Below are 14,167 nucleotides of genomic sequence, written 5' to 3' on the forward strand. Positions count from 1 at the left end.
ATAAAGTGCCTTTTATATCATTTTATGACTATCTTGTGTAAGCTCTCCCACCTAACCATGCTGAACTTTCACTATATCTTGCTTTTGTTGTCCAATCTCAGGGATTTTGCTTATGTTGATGCCTTTATATATTCTCCATCTTGCTTTTACTAGCAAATTCCTCATTCCTTTGGTCTCAGCTTAAACTCCATATCTCATACAAAACCTCCCTGATTCCTGATAATAGGTTAAGTCATTACTACACTATTATCACAAGGTATTCTGCACTGCCCCTTGAGTCTGATTAATAACATTTATAATTATGTCCTCCTTGTACATACATGTTATCATTTAAGCTCCATAGGAACCACTGTGTAGTTCATAATTTTAATCCTAAGACCTTATACAGTGTTTAACACATTGGTAAATCCAACTGAGTACTGATTGGTTGATACACAGACTATTGTAAAAATTTTAGTGTGTTAATAGAGATGGTAAGTGAATAGAAGTGGTCAAGTTCATTGTGATAACTATCCTGGCTTGTTTACACAGGAGAGCTCCAATCTTTTCAAAAAGGCTCACTTAGCCCTCTTCTTTGGGCCCATACTGCCCAGACTTCAGGATCAATCATGGCCATTGCAGCAATCCTCTAGCATTGGCTTAACTATTTATTTTAACCCAGTTTCCTAATAGCCAAGCTCCTATACAGCTGCACTGTGACCATTTCCCTTGTATACCATTTCTTTATAAACCCTCTAAGACCATATTTCCACCTGATCCCCAAGTGTTACCCTGTTCAAAATCCAGTGTCCATTGAATTCCAATTAAATAAAGATGAAACTTACACTATCACTTCTACACCATTCCCAAAACAATAACTGCCTATCTGAATCCCAGAAAGCAGCCTTACTCTCCACTGCCCTTTGATGGTTTGGATCAGAGGTGTCCCCCAAAGCTCCTGCGCTAATGCAGGAATATTCAGAGGTGAAATGACTGAATTATGAGAGCTGTAGCCTAATCAGTTCATCCTAGTTTGAATGGACTGACTGGGTGGTAACTATAAACAGTGTGTGTATTTTTTTTTTTTTTTTTTTTTTTTTTTTTGCGGGGGTCGTGGTGTGGATAACTAGAGGAGATGTGTGTGTTACCAGGGGCATGCCCTGAAAGGGTTCATCTTCCTGTGGTCCCTTTCCTCTACTTTCTCTCTCCTTCCTAATGCTATGAATGGAGCAGGTCCCTCTGCCATGCACTTCCACCATGATATTCTGCCTCATGTTGGTCCCACATGGCTGACCATGGCCTAAACTTCTGGAACTATAAACCAAAATAACAACTTTTCCTTCCCTAAGTTGTTCTTGTTGGATATTTTGGTCACTGTGACAAAAAAGCTGAGTAACACATGTTCCAAATGAACACTTATGCAGAATCAATACAGGCTTTCGACAAGAGTTGCACTACTAGCCTTTACCCTCAGAGATTGAAAGCTGTGAAGAGACAATTTTCCCTAAAACTCACACCTTGATTTTGCTCCAAGATACTTACTCTTGGATTTCATGTGACCTGGGTGTTAATCTTAATTTCTCCCTTTGCATCCATTCATTGAAATATATATTGAAAACCAACTATGTGCAAAGAATGGCTAGAATTTAAGGATAAATAAACAAAAAAATCATTATTGCCCTGAAAAGAAATCACTCCAGAATATAATACAGAAGTTTGTAAGTAAGATGATCTGTGAATTCAGAGATAAGCTAACTGATCTAGATGTTGGAGGAGGGTGAAAATAGAGTTGACAGATGATCAGAAATTAACTGTTTTTAATAAGAATAAAAAGAACATTACAAGCAAAAGGAACACCATCAGCAAAGAATTACAAAACATCAGAAGACTTATAGTGAAATAAAAATATCTCTGTAATGTTGGAACATAAAGTATGAAGCCACATGTAGTGGGAATTGGGTCTGACAGAAAAAAACAAGTTATGTCATGAGCAGTAGTGTTTGACATGCCAGGGAACTCAGTATTAGCTCATAGCCTTGCAGAGTATACATGGAAAATTAAACATAAGGAGAAGTGATAAGGTAAAATAAAGGCAGTGGTAGGGGATGGCATAATGTTATCTACTGTGGGTGTAGTGTCATCATGGTGGGACATTCAAACTTCAGATATGAGGACACAGGGAGATGCAGGTACCTTGTTGTGAGATTCAGACTAGGAATAATTCATTCCACTTGATTAGTGGACACTTTCTGAGGGAGATGGATCCAAAAGGGTAGTAAACTTTGGACATAACAGATGTTGGAATTACGAGCATTTAAGGCTAAGAGAAAAATCACCCCCAAAAGCATAAAGGTTCATGAAACATTCTCCAAACTAATAATTATATTTGACTGGAGCACAGGTGGCATAAAGCAAAGGCATGAAAAGGGCATAACCAAAAACAGGTTTGATCCTAGTGCTGGGAGGATACAAATACCTGAGCCATCAGTTTCATTGATAAACTCCACTGTGCACTAAGGTATGTGTGAAGAGATACGCACACAGACACACACACACACACACACACACATAAATATACATTAATATACATGTGTATATATATGTTACACAAATACACATAAGCACAATATATTTGCCTATGTATGAATATATATATGTGTGTATACACAACTTAAAAAATTTTTTAAAAATTGGTAACTTGCCTAGAACTCCCTCAGCCAACACATAACTTTGAAAGTCTTTTCATGGAAAGAAAATGTGCTTCTGTCACTTTTCCTTTATTTATTCTGCCCTATGCCATCCAAAACTATTGAGATTTATTTAAATCTGTTTTCTCCACATGAAATAAAAAAAATCAGTGTGAGTCAAAATATAATACACATAGCTCTAAAATGTAATATTAATAATAAAACTCAAACCATTCTAACAGGAAAAATTTATAAGTGTCTGATATGGTAGAATCACCTTTCAGAAATAAAAAGTCATCATTACATAATAGATATTAAAACTTCCATTAGAAGGAAGGTTAAAATGAGACTTAAATAAGATGCACTCATACTAGAATTTTTTTGCAGTAACTGAAGAGAATCTTAATTATTTTACTTACTTTACTTGAACCTCTCTAAAAACCCTATTGCCAGTAATTTGGGCTGATGAATGTAGTCAATAAAGAAGAGCCTCCACTTTAACACTCCTCCCTCATAGCCTGTCCCTCTTGTGGTTTTTCCGATAGGCTATTGTTAGATTCATTTACAGTAAAATAATTACCAGCTCCCTAAGCAAGACACATAGCAGGTTATCTATTGTCCCTCAGAGGACTGTTGGACTATTCTTAACAAGCATTCTAAATTACAATAGCAGCTTTATTGCAATTAACAAACAGACACAATCACAATGCAGTTATATCTCAAAAGAGGGAAAGATTCTGAAGTATACTGCTGTGGTTGTTTTGTGAACAACTGTTTTGCAACCCTAAATTCAAAGACCAGTCTTTTAAGCAAATAGGCACATGTCTCAGGAGCAGGGAACACAGACAGAATAGCTTTTCTTGTTATTCCCAGCAGAAAGAGTAACACTCTGATGGTTCAGAGAATTAACAGAGTGCAGACGTGAAGAGATACCAGCATTCCCCATCAGTATGTACAGCACTCACACTTGATCATTTACAGCTTTGTCTGCTTGACATCTCCCAGTCTCCAATCCCCAAGCAGTAGCACCAAGGCACATTTCTGCCTCACCATTTCCATTAACATTCTAATCTTGAGATGTGTCAAAATTAAAGTTGGCAAGTTTCCAGACTATCTGAATTCTTTCATGGTTATAATACTGCAATTACACTGTGCATATTCATAGGAATCCCATGGAGGCTCTGAGAGGATCTGTTCACAGAGTCTTAAAAGAATACAGGTCAGCACGTGGAAGCCAATATGACTGCATTGCCCACTAATGGGGACGGATTGGGAGAGAAGAATGAGAGAAGGACTTGACCCAAATGTTTCTTTCTCTGCAAATGATATAAAAGTACACATATAAATAGTTCTACTAATAAATCCAAATATTTTAAAGAGCAAGGAGATTGTTACAAAGGAAGTTTATGTTCTGGATTGAATTACTGATGGTTTGGACTAGAATTATTGTCCCCCCCACTTGCATTTTTATACTTGAGCTACTTTGTATAATTATCTCATACTCCAGAAATGGTTGTGTGGGATTGGTAAAAGAAAGCGAGTAATTATATTAACAAGGTAATAATACAAATTCAAATTTTAATAAAACAAAGATATTAGTTGTCCTGGGAGGTGTGTGTGTGTGTGTGTGTGTGTGTGTGTGTGTGTGTGCGTGCACGTGTGCTAAGAATATATACATGAGTTATTTACAAAATAACACAATTAAGTTTTGGTACATACATTATATAGTGCTTCTAACACTTTATACCCTGTGACATACAGAGAAAATCATGGTTTCAGTACAGAACATGAGTAAACACACAAACCTGCTGGTGCAGCTTTACTAGCCTGGGGGCTCCACCACTCTCTAACTCTTCATCTCTCCCTAGAACCAAACCATTGTTTTTGGAAAATGACACGTTTACTTTAAAAAAATATTCAATCAGAATTGAGATTTTAAAAATAAAAAATGATCTGAAATCCCTCTATCCAGAGAAAACCATTGTCAATTCTCCAGTAAACATCACTGCAGTTCTCTCCCCAGGCACATGCACACAGAAGTCCTCAACTCAGGTATGATCTTCCTAATAGGCATGATTTATACACACCTGAGTTGAATCTTCAATTGAAGTCTTTTTAATCTTTACGCTATAAATCTGAAGATGAGAAACGAAAGCCTAACAAAGTATAGTTTTTTGTTCATAACATATATTATCATCTTCTAGCTCATATGCATTGTTCTTGCTCTTTCTCACATACATCTGTGATATACTTTTTTTGTGATAAAAACTATTTCCTTGGGATCTATGTCTAATTTTCATCCAGAAATCAGATTTAAAACTCTACCGTTAGTCCAATTTTCAAGATCTCTTATTGTTCTTAACAGATTTAGAAATACTCATTTTTAACAATTTCCGAGTCATTGAAACAAATTCCCATGAGAATGAAATATTTCACCTAATCCTTAAGAAATGAAACACAGAGAGGTGAATTCAAGCTACCTGAATAATCAATAAAAGGTAAGACCCACAAGTAGTCTTTTGGGAGCAATTCTCCTGTGTTATTTTTATAATCACAGGCATTCAAAAATATTGTTGTATCTGATTTTACTTATGGAAGATAAATCTTTTATAAATCTTCATAAGCTATCTTATGAAGGCTTAAGTCAGACTTTTAATATTGGGTAAGATTTATGAAACATCAGAATGGGAGCTATTTTGGAACTAAATATAGCCTTAAGTAGATTAAAAAAAAATAGCTTGAATGTTGAAACCCAAAATCATAGGACTGTGTCCCAATTACACAAAACTGTAAATATGACCTTATTTGTAATTGAGTTAGGATCTCAAGATAAGAGTATCCTGTACTAAGACGTAGCCTAAATCCCAAATCTAAGGATAAATACTTAAAAGAAAGAGAAACAATCAGAAACACAAAGGAGGCAGCCATGTTGAGAGGGAAGCAGAGATTGGAAAGCTGCTTCTAGAAGAAAAGAGTACCAATGACTGCCAAAGTCACCAGAAACTAGGAGTGTGGTAGGCAAAATATTCTCCCTTAGAGACTCTATAAAAAAAAAATAATAATAACCTTGCCAACACTTTGGTTGACTTTTTCCCCAACATTGCAAAAGAATCAGTTTCTACTGTTTGTCCCCTAGTTTGTGGTATTTTGTTACAATAGCCAGTGGAAATTAATACATCACTTATCTATTGAAAAATTACTACGTAACAGAAGTTTTGCAAATATTTTACACTAATTTATTCATTTAATCTTAATGAAAACCATCTTAATTTTAAAAGTTAGTAATGTTATTGTTTGTTTTACAAATGAGGAAACTAAGGCACAGGAAGTATCTGAGTGAGATCACATAAAAGGGACAAAGTCAAAATTTGAACCCAAGAAAGTCTGGTACAACAACATGTGCTTTTGACTCCCATGTTATTCTTACTTTAGCTTGAAGAATAAAGTGTACTTTAGTATATAAAGGGAAATAAATAGACTTCAAATAAAAAGAGGACAGATTATAAACCTTAACAAGACAAAGGACTCTGGATCCATGAACAACAATATAATGCATCACCAAGTCCAGAGGCTCCATTCCCAAAATGTACAAGCTGATAGAGAGAATGAGTTCAATTAATGTTTTAAACCATCAGAAGAAATACATTCAGATAGGTCGAAGGTACAACAGGTTGACATCAGGACAAAACTAGCAACTACAATAAACAGTAATATAGTTGATGTTAGATATTTATAGTAAATCATGCCAAGGTGAAAAAAAAATTCTTATTGAATCTTGGTTTAGATTTCATTAGAATTTGAGACATTTAGAAGATGTTCACAAATCAATAAGTGTAATTCATCACATAAATAGACCTAAGGACACTAATCACATAATTATCTCAATAGATGCAGAAAAAGCAATTGATAGAGTATAGCATCCACTCATGTTTAAAACACTAGATAAGCTAGGAAAAAAATGAACATACCTCAACATTGTAATCTATATGTAGGACAGACTCAAGGCCAACATCATACAGAATGGAGAAAAACTGAAAGTATTTCCTCTAAAAATAGAAACAAAACAAGGATGCTCACTCTCACCATTTTTATACAACACAGTCCTCAAAACTCTAGCAAAAGCAATCAGGCAAGAGAAGGAAATCAAAGGCATACAAACAAGAAAAGAAGAGCTCAGATTATCTGTTGATGACATGATCCTATATTTAGAAGATCTAAAAAATTCTACCAGAAGACTTCTAGAGCTAATAAACAATTTAATTAAGTAGTGAGATACAAGAATAACATATATAAACCAATTGCTTTCCTAAACTCCAATAATGAATCCACTGAAAAAGAAATTAAGAAAATCATTCCATTCATGATAACCTCAAAAAAAAAAATACTTGAAAATTAAACTAATGAAGGATGTAAGAATGAAAACTACATAACACTGAAGAAAAAATTTGAAGAAAATCTTAGAAAATGGAAATAATATCCCATGGTTTTGGATAGACAGAATTAATACTATCAAAATGGTCACACTATCAAAAGTAATATACAGATTTAATGCAATTCCCATCAAAATACCAACAACATTCCTCCCAGAATTAGAAAAAGCAGTTCTAAAATATATTCAGAAAAATAAGAGCCCCAGAATAGCAAACGCAATTTTTTTTTTTTTTTTTTTTTTTTTTTTTGCTGGGGGGTGGTATTGGGGATTGAACCCAGCAGCACTTAACCAATGAGCCACATACCCAGACCACTAAGTTGCTGAGGCTGGCTTTGAACTTGAAATCCTCTGCCTTGGTCTCCCAAGCTGCTGGGATTACAGACATGCACCACCACCTAGCCAATGCAATTCTGAGCAAGAAGATTGATGCTAGAGGCATCACGATACCATTCCTCAAAGTATACTAAAGAGCTACAGTATAGCTGTGTGGTACTGACAAACCAGTGAAATACAATAGAAGACACAGAGACGAATCCACATGAATACAGTTATCTGACACTAAACAAAGGCGCCAAAAACAAATGTTGGAGAAAAGATAGCCTTTTCAATAAATGGTACTGGGAAAACTAGAAATCCTTATGTAGAAGAATGGAACTTGACCTCTCTCTCTCTCTCTCACCCTGCACAAAAGTAAACTCAAACTAGATCAAAGATCTAGGAATTAGACAAGAACTGACTGTCAGAAAATGTAGACCCAACATTCCAATATATCAGCACTGGTTCTGGATCCTTAAAAAGAGACCTAAAGCACAAGAAATAAAACCAAAAATTAATAAGTGGGATGGCACCAAATTCAAAAGCTTCTGCATAGCAAAGAAAACGGAACTAAGAGCATGAAAAGAGAACGTTCAGAATGGGAGAAGATCTTTGCCACCTGCTCCTCAGATATGACATTAATAGTGAGAATATAAAAAGAACTCAAAAAACAATACCAAAAAACCAAATAAACCAATTAATAATGGACAAAGGAACTGAAACAGGCATATCACAGAAGAAGAAATATAATTAGCTAACAAATATATGTAAAAGTGTTCAACATCTCTAACAATCAGGAAATTCAAATTAAAACTACACTGAGACTTCATCTCACCCTAGTCAGAATGGCAATTACGAAATATACAAATAATAAGTGTTGGCAAGGATATTGGGGGGAAAGGAACAGTACTCAGATATTGTTGGTGGGACTGCAAATTAGTGCAACCACTCTGGAAAGCAATATGGAGATTTCTCAAAAAAATTGGGAATGAAATCACCATATGACACAGCTATCCCACTCCTCAGTATATATCCAAAAGATCTAAAGTCAGCATACTACAGGGATACAGCCATATCAATATTTAATGCAGCATAATTCATAATAGCCAAGTTATGGATCCAACCTAGGTACCCTTCAACCAATGAATGGATAAGGAAAATGTGTTACCTATACACAATGGAGCATTTCACAGCCATCAAGAACGAAATTATGACAATTGCTGGTAAAAGGATGGAACTGGAGACTATCATGCTAAGTGAAATAAGCCAGACTCAGAAAGCCAAAGGTCAAGTGCTTTGTCTGATATGTGGAAGCTAAAACAAAATAAGGGGGAAAGAGAGAGAAATAAAGGGAAAGAGGTAGGGGATTTCATCAAAATAAAATAAAAATTGATGGACTAGATGAAGGGTATTGAAGGAGAAGGGACTGAATAAGAGAAGAACACTAGAATGAATCTGACCTAAATTTCTTATGTACATATATGAATATACCACAGTGAATCTCACCATCATGTATTCCCACAATACACTAGACAAAAAAAAAAGGGTAAATTACAATAGCATAGAGGGACAGGAAGAGGGAAGAAAGGAATAGAGGGAAAGGTGAAATATTGTAGACTAAATTAGAGCAAATTATACACCATGCTTTTAAAATTATGTCACAATTAATCCTAATGTTATATATAGTTTTTTTAAAAAAAAAAAAACCCTAAATACATAAACACAAAGAAAGGCAAGAATCTGTGGTACTTGTGCCAAAATTCCTCCCTTCCTTATCACCCCAGTTCACAGAGATAAGAAGGGACATTTTATAATTATAAAAGGGCTAATCAATCAGGAAGATAAAACAATTATTAACATGCAGCCAATAATGGTACACTAAATATATGAACCATAAGCTGACAGAAATGAACAGTGAAGTAGATAATTCAACAATAATTGGGGACATTAATATTTTACTTTCAATATTGGATGAAACATCTAACCAAAGATCAATAACAAATACTCTTGAGCAACACTAAAGAAAAAAAAAAAAAAAACTAACAGACACCTGTGCAACACTTTGCCCAATAACAACCAATAAATACATATGCTTTTCACCCATGGGAGAACCACTATCAAACCAAATGTTAGACCATAAAAAAACTCAATAAACTTAAAAGAATAAAAATAATACAATGCATGTTCTCTTTGACCACACTGAAATGAAATTACACACCAATAATGGGGAAAATGTGGGAAAAACAAATGGTTGGAAATTCTTACACCCCTAAATAATCAATGGGTAAAAGAAGAAATCAGTGGCAAATCCAAAAATTAGGGCCATTGGGGAGTTAAAAGATCATAGAGAGAATAAATACTAATAATAGTAGTTAGAAAAATATAAGAAAGCTCTGCAGAGCAGATGAAGTAATATTTAACATACATCTTGAAAGATAAATGAGTTTGTGTCAATGACAGAGAAAGACAATGAAAAACACACGAAGTGAATGATAGAATCTGGATACTGAACGCTTCTAGATGATTAGGGCACACAGCATGATGATGGCAAAAGAGGAAGATGACACTGGAAAAAGAGGCAGGGCCAGAGTGCTAATCCCTGAAGAGTTATTTTGGATAACTGAACATCAATAAAATTGTACAGAGAGATGTAAAATAAAAATGTCATTTTATATAATATAATAATATTCACATTAATTATGTTTTACCATTTTCTCTTCAGTACATAACAAATTTTTCAAGTCAAGCAAAATACCCCATATTTAATATGATTCTTGCCAGAGTTTATGGCACAATTCTGGAGACACTGAAGCTATGTCCAACAACACTTCCTTTTTACACTGCATAAATAGTGCAAAACTTCTAGAAATAATTTTCCCATAACTGAAGAACTGTTCTTTCGTTCTTTAAATTCAGTTAGTCCTGCTGGCTATTTAATATAATTGAACAAAACTGATTTGTGTTTCCTTACTTTTTAATGTCACTAACAAAGAAGTCTTAACATCTTCTCTGTATCTTATATATGCCGATTTTTAAGGCAACAGTATTTAACAGGATAGGAGACCAAATAAGACACAAGAAACTTTGTTATGCTGTTTATATTCACAAGAAGGTAAAATCTGCTTCTAAAAACCATAATAAAACCTGTACCACAGCAGTATACTGAATATTAAACTTTATTATAACTACACTAGGCAATATTGTAATGAAATAAAAGGACAATGATTTAGAAATCTACCAGCAAATTTAACCTGAAAGCATAAAGCCTTACCACTAATTATGGAAAAATTATCTCCCTACATGCCTAAAAAAACCAAATGACACACTTGGCATAGAGTAACTTAGTAAAGGTATAACAGGAAGGTGGGGTACAAAGGACCATCCATTTGAGTTATAAAGGCAAAAATGTTATTTGACTCAATTACCTTTGTTTCATAATTTACTGAACCCAAGTGTCAATAGCCTGGAAAAAAAAAAAAAAAAAAAAAAAAAACAAAGCAAGCAGGTGGCCAGGGCAGTACAGTATTGAAGAGGGAGTACAAAGAAAAGCAAATGGAATACACCTTAAAAATCCTAGTAAAGGCATTGTTGTACCTGCTCACTTGGGGGTCAGGCAAAGGAAGCCAGGGTTTACACAGAGAGAACGGGAGCATAGAATAAACAAAAAGAGGTTGGAAAGGAAACTCACAAGGAAGTTTAAATTTAAGATTCTTGGAATGCAACAGTTTGAGGAAAATTGAAGTGATGAAGATGCTTTCTTTCATGAAGGGTAGCAGGAATGCAGAGAAATGGTCCACAGAGCAGAGAATGACCATGAACCCCATAAGCATTAAAAATTTCACAGATAAGAAAAACAGCAGGAATGGAGAACAGAAGAAGACTAAATAGGAACTTCCACTGAGGAAAGAGCATAATAACAGGAAAGATGGCAAAGAGCACAAATGAAATTAGGAGGAATGGGATGCATGGATGGAAAATCATTACCATAAGAAAGAAACTGTCAAATGATTTTGCAGAACAATGCTGTTTTAAGGAGTAGAAAAAATAATGACAAACCCCTTCTCTGTTTTCATAAGGATCAGATAAGAAGTGGCCTCCACTGAAGAGTTCGAAGAGTACTAGTAAAGGTCAAATGTCAGAAGTAATAGGACAGTCAATAAAGTAGATCAGATGCATCCTTGGCTGATATGGTTAGAGATGTAGTCGTAGTTACTGGATTGGCCATGCTACAACCAAGACTAATAAAAAGGCATTTTATTGAAAAAATAAATAATACCACATACTATTCTAAAACCAGACTTCAAATTCAGTTAGCTTCAGGAAGATTATGTATTCAAGATTGACACTTGTCAGACTTTAAGACTCATAAAAATTACCTGGAGTTTCTGTTTAAATGTAGATAGAGTCTTTTTCAATAAATCAGAGATTGGACCTAAGATTCTGGAATTCTAACAAACTCCCAGGTAACACTGAAGCTGATGCTATGCAAATCTGTAAAACTTACAAGATCCCAGATGCAGTACCTTTGAAATATGTAGAATGTGTGTCTGCCTTAGTGAAAGCTTTCTCAAACTTTAATGTGCATATAAATCACTTTAGGGTTTTGTTAAAATGTAGATTGTGGCTCAGGAGATCTAAAAGGAGATCAAATATTTCACAATATTCCAGGTATATAGACACTACTGGCTCATAGTAGTGAGCAGCAACTGATTATACAGCATACAATTATACCACGGTTTTGCCTAACATAATTCATGTTGATAGATGATACTTTCTATCAAAATCAATTAGATAAACCAATACAAACTAAAGAGTTTCTCCAGACATTTTTTCAAAAGCCAAAATATTTGCCCCAAACATTCAACAACCATAATAAAATATATCATCTAATGATATATATTGCATATATATATATAATGATATATTTTATTTATATATTGCATAAGGAAGACATTATCATAAATTAATCTCACCATGGAGTTTCCAGTCATTGCTTACTTTATAAAAATATGAATAGAGCACTAGGTATCTAATATCAGTAAAGCTTAAATCCCAGGAACCATTTGTGAAAGTCAAAAGTAGCAATTGTTGTAAGAACTTAAGAACCATCTCCTTTTTCACTTACTATAAATCCCTACAGATATACTGAGAATTTCTACTGATTTGCCAAATAATAGGAAGCAAAAGTGAAAACAGGATATTGACTAAACTTGCACCTAGTTTTAAGATAAACAAATATATAAGCAAAATGCAAAAATGATTAGATTAGAAATGTTTCCTATTAGTGGATATGATACACAACGATTGAAACGATATTACCTATGAAAGGAAAGACATAGCTTTCCATAAGAACATAAAATATCTAACTAACCATTTGAATTTTCCACAAAGCATCCATAGACTGAGAAATACCTGTTCAAGTTTCACATGAAAAAGTCTTATTAATAGAAGTTAATATGGGACTGACAGTCTTTGGGAACATAACAATCAGACAAAGGCTTTACCTAGTTTTTTTAAGGCAGTCACGATATACAGTTTTTGTCACCCCAAATCAATACAACAAAAAAGTTAAGAATGAAAAGGAAAAAAAAAAATTCCAAAAAAACAAACCCTCCACAATTATTTATTAACAACATTTGCCTAATTTTATGTTGGCCACAAACAACTAATTAATTCAGGGAGAAAGGAAAAGGCAATTATAAACTGGAACTTCTCTGATAAAAGGAGCTTAAATTAACATTCCTCAGAGACCATTTCTAGTGAATGCTTATTTTATATGTTTACAAAGAATTCTAAAGCCCGTTCTCTAGTTTAGCCATAACAATAAGCCCTACAAACAATAAAAATTTGGGGGTTTTTGATATGCTGCAAGACCATGCATCTTTATGGTTGGACAAACCATTGCAAATACAGAGAAACACACTCACTCTACCAGGCAATGGAGAAGATCTAATAAAATGCAGCCTTGGCCTTTAGGATCCCAGGGGAATGGAAAGAGAAAAATGTATATTAATGTCTGCAATCAATGAAATGAAGACTGATGAGGCTATGTATCTAGAGTTTTGAGCCACAGGGATAGAACAGCTGCATAGAGTGGTCAAGAAGACCTTCTCAGGTGAGGGAGAGCATCACAAAGGATTGGAAGGAATTTGAATAGACAGTGTCATGTAATAAGGGCCTTGCCAAAAGTGGTAACAGCTTACGCTATCACACAAGTAACACAATGGATTATAAGGAGAAAACGAAGGGGCAAGAGGCTGAAAAGGTCATCCAGATTCAGTTTACAGAGGGCCTTTAATGTGATGCCACTGCTTAATGATGACCTCAAAGTCATTCATAGAATAATCTTCATAGGATAATCTACATAGGATACAGTACAAAAAATAAAAATAAAAATGATAAAACAATCAGAAATCAACATATGCACAAATGATCAAAAAATAAATGAAAAAATGTTCAACATCTCTAGCAATTAGAGAAATGCAAATCAAAACTACTCTAAGACTTCATCTATCTCCAGTCAGAATGGCAATTATCATGAATACAAGTAACAATAAATGTTGATGAGGATGTGTGGGGAAAGCTACACTCATACGTAGCTGGTGGAACTGCAAACTGGCACAACCACTATGGAAAGCAGTGTGGAGAGTCCTACGGAAACTTGGAATAGAACCACCACTTGACCAAGCTATCCCACTCCTCCCTTTATACCCAAAGGACTTAAAATCAGCACACTACAGTGACACAGCCACTT

At 34.6% G+C, this 14,167-nt stretch overlaps 1 protein-coding gene and 1 long non-coding RNA gene across 4 annotated transcripts in view; one reads left to right on the top strand and one right to left on the bottom strand.

Moving 5' to 3' along the window:
* Nucleotides 1-14,167, bottom strand: part of IMMP2L (inner mitochondrial membrane peptidase subunit 2) — a 906,633-nt gene that overhangs the window by 646,744 nt on the left and 245,722 nt on the right. The gene's annotated exons all lie outside the window — the stretch shown is intronic.
* The window catches only part of LOC306667093, a 624,638-nt gene that overhangs the window by 591,709 nt on the left and 18,762 nt on the right, over nucleotides 1-14,167 (top strand). The window contains exon 2 of the long non-coding RNA XR_013765445.1: nucleotides 1-14,167. This exon is cut by the window's right edge and continues 15,808 nt beyond it. This is a non-coding gene — a long non-coding RNA (uncharacterized lncRNA).

Source organism: Sciurus vulgaris (assembly GCF_902686455.1).
Source record: "Sciurus vulgaris genome assembly, chromosome: 8".
In the NCBI taxonomy this organism is placed as follows: Eukaryota; Metazoa; Chordata; class Mammalia; order Rodentia; family Sciuridae; genus Sciurus; species Sciurus vulgaris.